The following is a 13,530-nucleotide window of genomic DNA, read 5'->3' on the forward strand; positions in this document are numbered from 1 at the left end:
ACATCTGTCCTTAACATACCCTCTTAAACATCAGCTTGACACTGATATATCAAAGGAAACTTAACCGACTTTAAGTGCAAATGTTTCAACCTGAACAACTTAAAACCTCTCTGGGATACAATGTAAACAAAGACAAGAAGAAGAAAAAATATTTCCATCAATAGTCACTTTTCCTAACCAGGAGACAAGTGAATATATTATGTAAAGAGTCTTTTTTCTCAGTCCTGGGGTTGTAACACCACAACCTCCTCAGTCCGTAATCAAAGAGTGTCTATTTGACAATAACCAAAATGTCTTTGGATAGTCTTTGTGAATGAAAACAAAACAAAAAAAAACAAATGGTATTAGCTGGCCAGCAAAATAAGGAGAGTGTATGGCACTGAGTGCGGGCGTGTGTGTGAATACTTCGGTCCAAATAATCAAGGTCCGGATGGATGAAGGGATGGCGGCCGCTTGTCCTTTAATGGCACCAGTAAGGCAGCACAGTAGTAAGGCAGCACAGCAGCGAGGCAGCACAGCAGTAAGGCAGCACAGCAGCGAGGCAGCACAGCAGTAAGGCAGCACAGCAGCGAAGCGTCTGGCAGGAGAACGAACAATAGTCCTTTTCAAGGCTACTGCAGAAGGCGATATTCCCCGCTAGCTCACCCCAGCTTGCTCTCTGGCACAGCTACAAGCCACGTGAGCTTATAACCCTATAGTGACATACGAACTTGGCTACCAACGTCCGCTTAGCATGGCGGCTAATTGTCGAGCTTGCTAGCTTAGCCTCGATTAGCGATTAGCACCTTAATAACCATTACTACACATCACATCATAGCAAACACATGATAACACATGGAATAGTATAATATACATACGAAACAGATTTTTTACCTGGCAGGAGAACGAACAATAGTCCTTTTCAAGGCTACTGCAGAAGGCGATATTCCCCGCTAGCTCACCCCAGCTTGCTCTCTGGCACAGCTACAAGCCACGTGAGCTCATAGCCCCTCCCACTAGATAACCAAATTAACACTGGGTTACATCCACCCCTGCTTAAAGTGTGACGTCCCCGTCACTATCACCCGACAGAGATTGCACTAACCCAGCAATCTGTTGTTGTAATGACAGGAAAAAGTTATTGAGCAATGCAAGTGTCATCGGCACATTGGAACTGTGATGCTTACAATCGACTTTGTAGCCGACCTGATAGTCACTGAGATAAGCCGGTGGCACTCTCCTCCTTTGTGGCCTACCACATGTTGGGGCTGGGCTGAGCACCTCCTCATCGTTTGCTGTCTCCGATCCTGTCAGATCTACAATGAATTCAGGTGCCCCAGGATTCAGAGGATACTGTGGCTGGGACGCCTCCTGTTCTCCCAGAACATTCCTTTGATCCGCCAACAAGTCATTGTCAGGAAATTGGCTGGATGTAAAGTTTATTTCCTCGTCTTGCCCAAACTCCTCCTCCAGCCGAGTTTCTTCTGTGTTGCTCCCTGCATCCACTCTCATGAGAGGTTGAACCGAACTGGTTAGCACATCCTGACTGTCACATTGCAGGTTAACCGGTAGGAACCCACAGGGAAGAAGCATGTCACGATGCAGAACTCGCTCTCTGCCCTCTGCATCCTCTGGCCTAATCACATAAACCGGGATAGACTCATCCGTCTGCTTAACAACGATGTGCACAATAGGCTCCCACTTATCAGAGATTTTGTGTTTCTTTCTTAGGCTCAGATTCCTTACCAGGACTCTGTCACCCACTTCCAATGGAAGGGCAGTAACCTTAGCATCCCAGCGTCTTTTGTTCAACAATTGTCTCTTCTCAGCATTTCTTGAGGCTAGGTCGTATGCATACTTCAGCCTACTCTTTAGTTCTCGTACATACTGAATATGTGTTCTGGTGCTGTGGCCACGTGGACTATGTCCAAAACAGAGATCAATCGGAAGGCGTGGCTCTCTACCAAACATCAGAAGGAAGGGCGCTTCTCCAGTTGCGTCATGTTTTGTACAGTTATAAGCATGTACAAGGGGGCGAACATACTTCCTCCACTCCTCTTTTTTCTTATCCTCCAGAGTTCCGAGGAGGTCCAACAGAGTCCTGTTGAATCTTTCCACTGGATTTCCACGTGGATGGTAGGGTGTCGTACGGGACTTTGTAATCCCTGCTAGTTTACAAAGCTCTGCCACTATTTCAGATTCAAAACAAGCACCTTGATCACTATGGATTCTGCGAGGAAACCCGTAGTGACTGATGAAGTTCTCCCATAACACTGTGGACACCGTTTTCGCTGTCTGATCTCTCGTGGGATATGCCTGTGCATATTTTGTAAAATGATCAGTTAGTACTAGGATGTTCCTGGTGTCTCTCGAATCGGGTTCTATTGTCAGAAAATCTATGCACACTAACTCGAGGGGACCACTGACTTTGATGTTGACAAGTTTAGAGGCTTTCTGCACTCGTGCCTTTCGTTTCACACACCTCTCACATGTTTTACACTTGTTCTCAATGTAGCTAGCCATTTTTGGCCAGTAAAACCTCGCTCTAGCCAGTTCTAAGGTTCTCTCAATACCCATGTGACCTGTCTCGTCATGAACACCTTGGAAAGCTCTCTCTCGATGGCTATTAGGGATGACAAGTTGATGGAAGGCCTTCCCCTTTTGATCAAAAACTCTACGGTATAGCACCCCATCAACTAGAAGTAACTTTGATTTCTCCCGTAAAAACAGAACCACCTCAGGTTCCTCAGACTTTCTGTCAAAAGTCTCATCCCCAGTCTCTAAAATGCCTATGATGCGGGCTAAAGAGCTGTCATTTCTCTGTAACTGATACCAGTCCACCATAGACATTCCTGGTAGGGCTGACTGGCCAGGTAGGGGGACCGGATCCTCAAGGTCATCAGGAACTGCACTGTCATTGCACAAGAGTGTTTCCACGGCAGGGATTACAGTGTCGACTGTCTGTGTGCCTTCACCTAAGATCGTGTTGACATTGACACTATGACGCTTACACACAGTACTCATTGCCTCCCCATCGAGAATTTTAAACTCCTCAGGGGACAAACTAGCACAGTCCAGCATGCTGGAGATTCTTCTGTCTGTCTCCAGGGACTCCTCGTCCTCCTCTGAGGGTCCATGAGGCCTCCTAGAGAGCCCGTCAGCATCAGTGTTATGTTGGCCAGATTTGTAGTGTATGTCAAAGTTGTAAATCGACAGAGAAGCAAGCCATCTGTGACTTGCAGCATCAAGCTTCGCACTGGTCAACACATACGTCAAAGGGTTGTTATCAGTCAGCACCTTGAAATTAGCCCCATACAAATAATCATGGAACTTCTCACTTACTGCCCACTTGAGGGCGAGAAATTCTAATTTATGTACAGGGTAATTCTTTTCGCTTTTGGAGAGGCCACGACTAGCATAAGCTACTACTCGAGTCTGGCCGTCTTGAACCTGATACAACGCTGCTCCCAGGCCTGACATACTGGCATCTGTGTGTACTACGTACGGGAGCTGCCAGTTGGCGAAAGCCAGAACAGGTGCTGAAATCAGTTTTTCAACGATAAGGTCAAAAGCAGCCTGGCAGGCAGGGGTCCATTTTGCCCCAAGTGAGGGTGACTTTGTTCGTGGCCAATGTTTTTGGCCTTTATGCCTGGGGGCTAGTTCTCCCTTTAACAAGTCATTGAGAGGCCTGACAATGCAAGAATAATCCCTCACAAACCGCCTGTAATACCCCGTGAAACCTAGGAATGACCGAAGCTCTTTGGCAGTTTGTGGGCATGGCCAGTCTTTCACAGCAGTAATTTTGTCTGGGTCAGGCTGGATCCCCTGGGCAGATATTACATGCCCCAGATATTTCACGGAGGTTTGGAAGAACTTGCATTTAGAAGGGGATAACTTCAGACCAAACTCAGCAATGCGCTTAAGGACCTTCATCACCCGCTCTTCATGCTCTTCCAGTGAGTTGGAGAAGATTATGAGGTCATCTAGAAATGCAACAACCTCCTGGAGGTTAATTCCCTCCATCACTTTCTCCATTGTCCGTTGAAACGTGGCAGGGGAGTTAGTCAAGCCTTGAGGCATCCTCCGAAATTGCCATGTTCCAAACGGCGTTGTAAATGCTGTCTTGGGTCGATCACATGGCTCAACTTCAAGTTGATAGTACCCGCTCTTGAGATCTAAAACAGTGAACCATTTTGAACCAGAGAGCAGAGTGAACGTCTCCTCTATACGAGGCAATGGGTATGCGTCCTTTTTGGTGAGGTTGTTTAGTCTCCGGTAATCTACAACCATTCGCAGTTCCCCATTCTTTTTCCTTACAAGCACTACTGGAGAGGCATAGGGGCTATGTGACTCCTCTATAATGCCTGTTGCCAAAAGGTCTTGGAGGTGTCTTTTCAAATCATTGAAATCAGCGGGCGAAACACGTCTTGTCCGCTCTTTGAATGGGACATGAGGTTCTAACTCAATGCGGTGACTGACCCCCGTCACACTACCAACGTCAAGATCATGTTTCGAGAAAGCATCTGATGCTTCTTTGACAATTCTAGCCTGTATGTGCTCTTTGAATTGTGGTGATATCGGGCTGTCCCCAAAATCAAGGCCAAGAAGCACGGCAGATTGGTTACTGTCCTCGCTATGAGAAGCTAGCAGGGACTGTGCCTGCAGAGGAGCATCTTCGGGCTGGGGGTTCAGATCAGGGAGTGCAACAGGAACCGCCCAATCAATGGGGGAGCACTCAGCAATAGCTGTTCCAGGATACAGTGTGATGCCCCGCCGAGAGGCATTTTTGACCGCAACTTTAAACTTACAGTGAGACATAGGTTTTACATCAACTATCTGGTCATAGATGATAAACCCCCCTGGTGTAGGTGTGTCCTCCGAGCTACACACAAGAGCCTGAAATTTATCGCTCCCAGGTTTAGTGTGGCAGATGGCTTTCAAAGTATACACCTCACCTGGTTTCAAATGCACCGGTACCTTGCTGGAGAGTGCAACACGGAGGGCTTTGACCTCGTCTGCTTGGGGGTCAGCCTGCTTGAAACATTCGGTATATGCCATGACCCAGTTAGTGTCAATGGGTAGAGTCTGCAGAAACTTTGCTCCACCCTTTTTTTTACAGTCTTGTAGCATGGGACCTAACACATTTGTGCCCACAAGAAGAGAAAACTTATCATTGTACGATTGATCTGGACTAACTAATGCTAAGATGTTGAAACACTTGTCTGTGCCACAAGCACTTTCAGGGAACTGAACTTTAGCCTCAATGTACCCCACATATGGTACCTTTTGTCCAGCCGCACCTTCGATGTCCAGTACCTCTTTTATAGAGAACAGTTCTCTATGAGAAAGATAGCGAGAATAGAATGACTCTGATATTATTGACACTTGGGACCCGGTGTCAATTAAACACCGACACGGAACTTGATCTAACCATGCTAAACCATCACAAGGCTCCCCAATTAGACCCTGAGGAAACTGGGGAGGCACCGTTGGAGCTGGGGCTTCGTACATGCACTGGCTTGAAGGCTTGGAACTGCTCTGACCATCAGCTCCTGCTCGTTCCACAGCAGGAGCTCCTACTGGTTTAAAGGCAAGTTGGACTGTGGACTATTCTGTCGCTGAGCCATTGAACACTGGCTTTGCCCAGCACTGTGCCTCTCACACAATTTCTTTTGCACTAATATGGCATTGGTTGGGTTTGAACATTGTGGCAACATATGTGAATCCTCCCCACAATTATAGCAAAATTTCCCAACCCTTTTATGATCACCAGGTAGCCTAGCAGGAGTTGGTGGAGCTGGATTGTGGATTTTGGTTCTGTGCGATAGCTTCTGCCTAGTTTTATCACTTTTGGGACACTGAGAATTTGCTGCAGATGAGCTGTTCATTAGCTCTGCTTCTAGCTGCCTGATTCTTTCCTCCAGTTGCTCTCTGGTACAAGCATCCAGCGCTGTGGGAGGTGTGCCAGAATGCCTGCCGTCATCTGTGGCTACGAGTGTTCGAGCCTGCACTTTAGTTGAGGTGCCGCTCATGTAACGTCTCCTGCGCATTTCTTTTAACTGACTCTCTTTCTCATGCGTTCTGATTTTAAAAAGCAGCTCTGAGAAAGTGGGAATAACATGATGTGCAGATCCCACTATTTCTTTTAGATGCAGAGTGGCAATTAGAGAGTCATCCCAGCAACCTCTGAGGAACTGCTTTAGTAGCTGAACATCAAAATCACTTCTAGGTATGCCATTACCGTCAACTACCTCCTGCAGCAACGTCTGGAGTCGGCGCAAGTAATCAGATGCCTTTTCTCCACTATTCTGATGAGTCTCTAGGTACTGGATATACAGCTCTTCACCTCCAGTGACATTGCCATAAGCCTTGTCAAGCTCATCGAGATAGTCTTTTGGTGATGCTTGAGACCCAATAGAAAGGGCCACATTCAAAGCAGGGCTAGCCAAGCTATCGAGGAAAACACGGCGCTGCTGCCCTTCGGAAAGGGTAGAGTCATTTAGTACCTGTTTAGCTCTAAGTCGCCATACCCTGTACTCTACCTCATTAGGGGGTTTTGGAGAGTTTCCTGAAAATGAGCGGAGCTCAAAACCAGAGGGAGTGTGCACGGGCGAGTCATGTTTTACAATGTGCTCCACAATGACTCTCTGAACCTCCGCTGGCAAAGGATCAACAAGCAGGGAGTCTGCATCAAGTGCCTGTTTAGCCTTGGGCACATGGCCATCATCACAGGCGGCAGTTGACCTGGGACCTGGTGTGGACTGAGTTTTAACTCCCAAGGCAGGAGTTGAGGTAGCTAACCCCTTATATGTATCATTTTTCCCACACATGTGGCTCACTGCAGCCTGATTTAAAGTCATGGGGCTCACATTATATGCTAATGCCAGTTCGTTTACTTGTTCTCTGAAACTAGCAGTCACATCATCAATTGCTCGAGCGAGGGGGACCACATCATGCGCCAGGTGAAAACTGTCAGGTCCCTGAGGACAGTACTCATCTATCTGAATAACCTCCCAACACTCCCCATCTGCTGAATGTTCTCCATCTAAGAGCATTGGGGTAATGCACTCCATGAACTGACACAAAATAGTGTCAGGGAGACTATCTATTTGTTGAATTTTGACAACGTGATCCAGCAAAGCGAATGCTCTTTGCACCTCTTGTAGTTTAATCCCGGCTTTAGCCCCTTTTAACAAAACAGTGTACTCTGGATCAAAACCATACCTGTCACAAAACTCCATTGTCTCTCTCTGCAAAGCAGTAGATGAATTCACAGATGTCTGAGCATGTGCTTCAGGATAAAGTTAGTGATGCGCTCCAGTCCCTGTTCGGGCGCCAATTTTTTCCTACTACTCTTAGTTGTAACCAATACGTCTACTCACCAAAGAATGAGTGAAGCAATATGGATAACAGCAGAGGACAATTTATTTAGGGTCTGATGGCAATTTACCATCGGTATCCAGCACTTTAAAGGATTGATGGACTGGAGCACATCTGTCCTTAACATACCCTCTTAAACATCAGCTTGACACTGATATATCAAAGGAAACTTAACCGACTTTAAGTGCAAATGTTTCAACCTGAACAACTTAAAACCTCTCTGGGATACAATGTAAACAAAGACAAGAAGAAGAAAAAATATTTCCATCAATAGTCACTTTTCCTAACCAGGAGACAAGTGAATATATTATGTAAAGAGTCTTTTTTCTCAGTCCTGGGGTTGTAACACCACAACCTCCTCAGTCCGTAATCAAAGAGTGTCTATTTGACAATAACCAAAATGTCTTTGGATAGTCTTTGTGAATGAAAACAAAACAAAAAAAAACAAATGGTATTAGCTGGCCAGCAAAATAAGGAGAGTGTATGGCACTGAGTGCGGGCGTGTGTGTGAATACTTCGGTCCAAATAATCAAGGTCCGGATGGATGAAGGGATGGCGGCCGCTTGTCCTTTAATGGCACCAGTAAGGCAGCACAGCAGCGAGGCAGCACAGCAGCGAAGCGTCTGGCAGGAGAACGAACAATAGTCCTTTTCAAGGCTACTGCAGAAGGCGATATTCCCCGCTAGCTCACCCCAGCTTGCTCTCTGGCACAGCTACAAGCCACGTGAGCTTATAACCCTATAGTGACATACGAACTTGGCTACCAACGTCCGCTTAGCATGGCGGCTAATTGTCGAGCTTGCTAGCTTAGCCTCGATTAGCGATTAGCACCTTAATAACCATTACTACACATCACATCATAGCAAACACATGATAACACATGGAATAGTATAATATACATACGAAACAGATTTTTTACCTGGCAGGAGAACGAACAATAGTCCTTTTCAAGGCTACTGCAGAAGGCGATATTCCCCGCTAGCTCACCCCAGCTTGCTCTCTGGCACAGCTACAAGCCACGTGAGCTCATAGCCCCTCCCACTAGATAACCAAATTAACACTGGGTTAAAGTTTCACTAACCAAGTAGTTCAACATTCCAGCAATGAGAGAATGTCCATCCATGCCTTAAGTAGGAGCCGTGATTGCTCATCTTCCACAAGTGGGAAACCAGTTTTTCAACCTTGCTCTGGTTCACTCCCACATTCCTGCACACTGCCTTCCACTAAGTCTGCACAAACAACTCTCAATTAATGTGAATATCTAACTTTTCTACTTGTTTTATACTTGAGCAATGCAATTAACCATTAAAGGGATCTAAAACTGGTTACAGTCCCCATACCCCATACCATATATATCACATATTAGCTGTAAATAAAAAGTAATTTACAGCAGATTAAAAGTGAACAGTCACCTTTTGGTCTACACCTCTGTTTCAGGTTAACTCATTATATTTGTTAAAATATTCCACTCTGCGAGTTCCAGATGTTGCATCTGCAGATTCGTCATTTTCACTGAATGGTCGTCTCTGTTGGCCAGTGTGCTGTTTAGTCAGGCTGTTTGCTCCTGACTAAACTGTGACTATCACCAGTTTAAATGGGCGTGTTTCCTAAATCAGCTGACGGAGCGAACGTATGGAAGTAAATCTTTCATCTGTAAATCTTACAGTAAAATCTGTTGAGCTGATAGTGGAGAAACTATCCACTCGTGCTTTATTTTATAAAGCTGTCATTCAGGCAGCTGAATCTAACCATTAGATTCAGGCACAGAGAATCTAATGAAATAATAATCAAGCAGTCTATTCATGTTTAGATTTGCATAACACAGTTTTAGTTTTTTATTCTTTCAGCTGTAGTACGGATACTATTTAATGGCCTGAGAGCAAGCAAACAATTAATGCAACAACATGATTCAAATGTAGGCTTAGTCTACCTGCAATTAAATTGGTTGGTTTTGTGGCTCATATTCAGCTTTTAAGTATAGACCAAAAGTTTTTAATAGGGTTGATGTCGGGGCTTTGGGGAGGCCAGTCCAGATGCTCCATGTTAGACTGCTTTATGCATTCAAAACCAGTTTTGATGCGTTTGGGGTCATTGTCCTGTTGGAACGCCCAGCTGTGTCAAAGTTTCAAGCCTCTAGCTGTTGATTTGAGGTGAAGTTGAAGTATTTGGAGGTAGTCCTCCTTTAATATTCCATCCACTTTATGCACTGGCAACAAAACACAGCAGAGCACGATGCTACCACCACCATGCTTGACAGTGCACAGACACTTCTGCGTTCAGTAGTACTTTATTTCCAACTGTGCTTTTCCCCCTGCTGTTTCTGGCATCTGCCCTGGATGCTGCCACTCCGTCATTCCCATTGTATGTATGTGTGTGTGTGTGTCCCGCTCCTTCTCACTGCAAAACATGAGAATGGGTTTTCTCATCAACACAGTTCTGCACACCTGCTCCTTCCCGCCTTCACGCCGCCCCGTGAGCTCACTGTGTCAGCCCTCCTCTGCAGCAGAGGAAATCAGCCACGACCATCTGCGTCCCCGGCCTGTCCCCAGCCAGATACCAGCAGGTTATCCCAGCATTGGGATCCTTCAAGCCACTGTAGCGGGGCGTGGTCTGAACAGAGAGTGACTGGGTGCCCCAGGAGGTAGTAACGAAGGGAGTCGACCGCCCACCGGATTGCCAGGCACGTCTTCTCCACAGTGCTGTAGCGGGTCTCCCGCACCCTGAGCTTGCAGCTGACGAGGAGGATGGGACAGTCGGCTCCCCCTACCTGCTGGAACAAAACGGCCCCCAGCCCTCTGTTCGAGGCGTCTGTCCGCAAAATAAACGGGAGGGAGAAGTTAAGTATGAACAACAGTGGGGATCCGTCTTTACCTGCACAAACAATGCCTGGCACTGCTCCATCCACTGGACCAGATCTGGGGCACCTTTTCGGGTGAGATTTGTTGAGGGACTAGTCAGGTCCGTCCAACTGCATACTTCTTCGGGTTGGCCGTGAGCCCCGACTGCCTCAGGGACTTCAGGAGCGCTGCAACCCGCTGCACATGCTCCGCCCAGGCATCGCTGTAGATGATCACGTCATCTAAATAGGTGGCGGCATACGCAGCTTGCGGCCCTAGCACCCGGTCCATAAGGCGGCCATTTTTTCCTTAGACCCCGCAGACAAGGGAATCTGCCAGTAGCCCTTGGTCAAATCCAGCGACATGAAAAGCGAGCAGTGCCTAACCGGTCCAGGAGTGACCCGAGGCATCAAACCATGACACCTCATTCACCTTGCAGTAGTCCACACAGAACCGTATAGACTCATCTTTCTTCACCACAAGAACTACGGGGCTACACCAAGCACTGTGCAACTCTTCTATTACTCCCAGCCTCAGCATATCGTTCAATTCCCGCTGAACAATTTGTCGCTTATGCTCCGGGAATGCACCGTCATGCCAGGCTGCATCTCAATATCTTCCGGCACTGGCACGTCTGGCTGCCGCTGCTCACCGATTTATTCTCATTTTTATTTGTTCTAAAGTTATTGACAACAACTTGAACCAAGTTGTAATCCTGTTGTTCTCCCTGTCTCTGCCCCACCCTTTCACTCATTTGAATATATACAGCTCCTTGGATCTACTCCCACCATTATATGTACTGTGTACCGGCCACCTAAGCCAAATAAGGATTTTTTTTAATGACTTTGCTGCTCTTCTTACTCATTTCTCGGTACTTTCCCCAAATTTGATAATTTTTGGTGACTTCAATATCCACATGGACAATGATAAAATCCCTCTTTCCAGAGATTTTATTTCTTGTCTGGAAAGTTTGGAGCTTCTACAATACATAAAATTTTCTACTCATTCTAAAGGTCATATCTTGGATTTGGTCTGCTGTTCTGGCGTTACCCCCACTCACTGTAAAGCCCATTTGTTTCCCCAATCTGATCATAAGTTTATTTCTTTTACTGTAAATACAAAAGCCTACAAAACCTGTACACCCCGTGACATCACATTTAGGAAAATTAGTAATATTAACCCTGCAGATCTTTCATCTGCCATTTATGACTTTCCATTTATTCACAGCTCCTCATCCCCAGATGAACTTGTTTCTCACTATAATGTCGACCTCCATAACCTTCTTAACATATTTGCTCCACTTAAACACCGAACTGTCTCATTTTCCTGTTCAGCACCACGGTTTACTCTTAACCTGCGCCATCTCAAAGCTAAAGGACGCCAACTGGAACGTCTGTTTAAGAAAACTGGATTTACCATACACAAAGAAATTACAAAACCTCCAGACTCATTCTCCTCTCATATGGACTCTGCTGACTTTTGTAACTCTCTTCTATCTTTTTTCACTCATAAAATCACTGATATTCACCAACAACTTAACTTTGTAGGAGCTTCTAACTGTGAAGTAGACTTTCTGTTTTCCTCGCTGTCTTCCTCTCAGTCATTTTCAAGTTTTATTCCATAGCTGTTGTATCAAATCTTATTAAAAAATCTAAATCATCCACTTGTCAGCTCGACCCTCTTCCCTCTGTGTTAGTTAAAGCTTGTCTTCCCTAATTGGCTCCTCTCATAACTAGTATTATCCACTCTTGCCTTAACACTGGAATTTATCCTCCATCCCTAAAAACTGCTTCCGTCATTCCAATTCTCAAAAAGGCTTTTGCAGATCCCAATAATTTTGATCTCCGCCCTATATCAAACCTCCCCTTTATTTTGAAAATCCTTAAGAAAGTTGTTGCCTCCCAGCTTCACTCATACCTCAATGACCATAATCTCTACAAACAATTTCAGTCTGGTTTCCGCCCCAATCATAGTACAGAAACTGCTTTGTTAAGGATTACTAATGATCTTCTGTTGGCAGCTGATTCTGGTCTTTTAACCATTCTCATCCTTCTCGATCTTAGTGCAGCATTTCACACAATTTCTCATATCCTCCTGAGCAGATTAGCATCCATTGGCATTAGTCACACTCCCCTTGCCTGGTTCACCTCATATCTCTCAGACCGCACTCAGTTTATCCAACTTAAATCACACTCTTCACGTCTCTATCCTGTTTCTGCTGGTGTCCCCCAGGGTTCAGTATTAGGGCCTCTTTTATTCATTATCTACATGCTCCCTCTTGGCCAAATATTCCGAAAATATTATATTAATTTTCATTGTTATGCTGATGACACCCAGCTTTACATTTCCTCCAAACCCAATTCATCCCTTCCACCTACCTTCCTCTCTAACTATCTTATGGAGATCAGATCTTGGTTCTTCTCCAATTTTCTCAAACTTAACAGTTTTACTCATTGGCACAGCCTCTACCTTAACCAAATCTCACAGTTTCTCCATTAATATTGAAAATTCCCCCACCCTTCCTTCCCTGCAGGTAAAGAGTTTGGGTGTCATACTTGACAGTACTCTCCCATCTCAGTCTCACATTAATTACATAACCCGGTCTGCATACTTTTACTTACGCAACATTAACCGACTTCGTCCCTTCCTTACTCCCCATGCTGCTGCCATCCTTGTCCATAGTCTTATTACTTCCCAGATCGATTATTGCAACTCCCTCCTATTTGGTCTTTCCAATAAGTCCCTCCATAAACTTCAACTTCTTCAGAATTCTGCAGCTCGGGTCATAACTCGTACTCCCTTAAGAGACCATATTACCCCAATTCTTCAACAGCTTCACTGGTTGCCCACAGAAGCCACGATAAACTTCAAAATCTTAATTCTCATGTTTATCTCTGTGATCTGATTTCATATCACCACTGTTTCCTGCTCTCTCAGATCTTCATCTGCCACTCATCTTGTTGTTCCTTCTGCTCGCCTTATCACTATGGGGCACAGAGTTCCTTCAGCCTTAAGAAATATAGATTCCCTTCCCTTATTTCAGTCACAACAAACTCAAACTCAGAAACTACTTGTTTAAACTGGCTTACTCACTTTAATACAGATTTTACTTGCTGTCAAATCGTGTGTTTGATTTTTTAAATTATTATTATTTGTTGTTTGTGGTTATATTTTGCTGTTTTTTTTAAATATTTTAATGGATTAGAATCTATTTTAATCTACTGCTTTATTGATGTCTTTTTCTCTTTGTAAGGTGGCCTTGGGTTTTAGAAAGGCGCCTTCAAATAAAATGTATTATTATTAATATTATTGTTAATATGGTGCTCTATGAGAG

The sequence above is a fragment of the Aulonocara sp. 'chitande type north' Nkhata Bay genome, linkage group LG22 (genome assembly GCF_057382095.1).
Source record: "Aulonocara sp. 'chitande type north' Nkhata Bay isolate Kocher_YH1m ecotype deep benthic linkage group LG22, A_spYH_male_GT1.1, whole genome shotgun sequence".
Classification (NCBI taxonomy): Eukaryota; Metazoa; Chordata; class Actinopteri; order Cichliformes; family Cichlidae; genus Aulonocara; species Aulonocara sp. 'chitande type north' Nkhata Bay.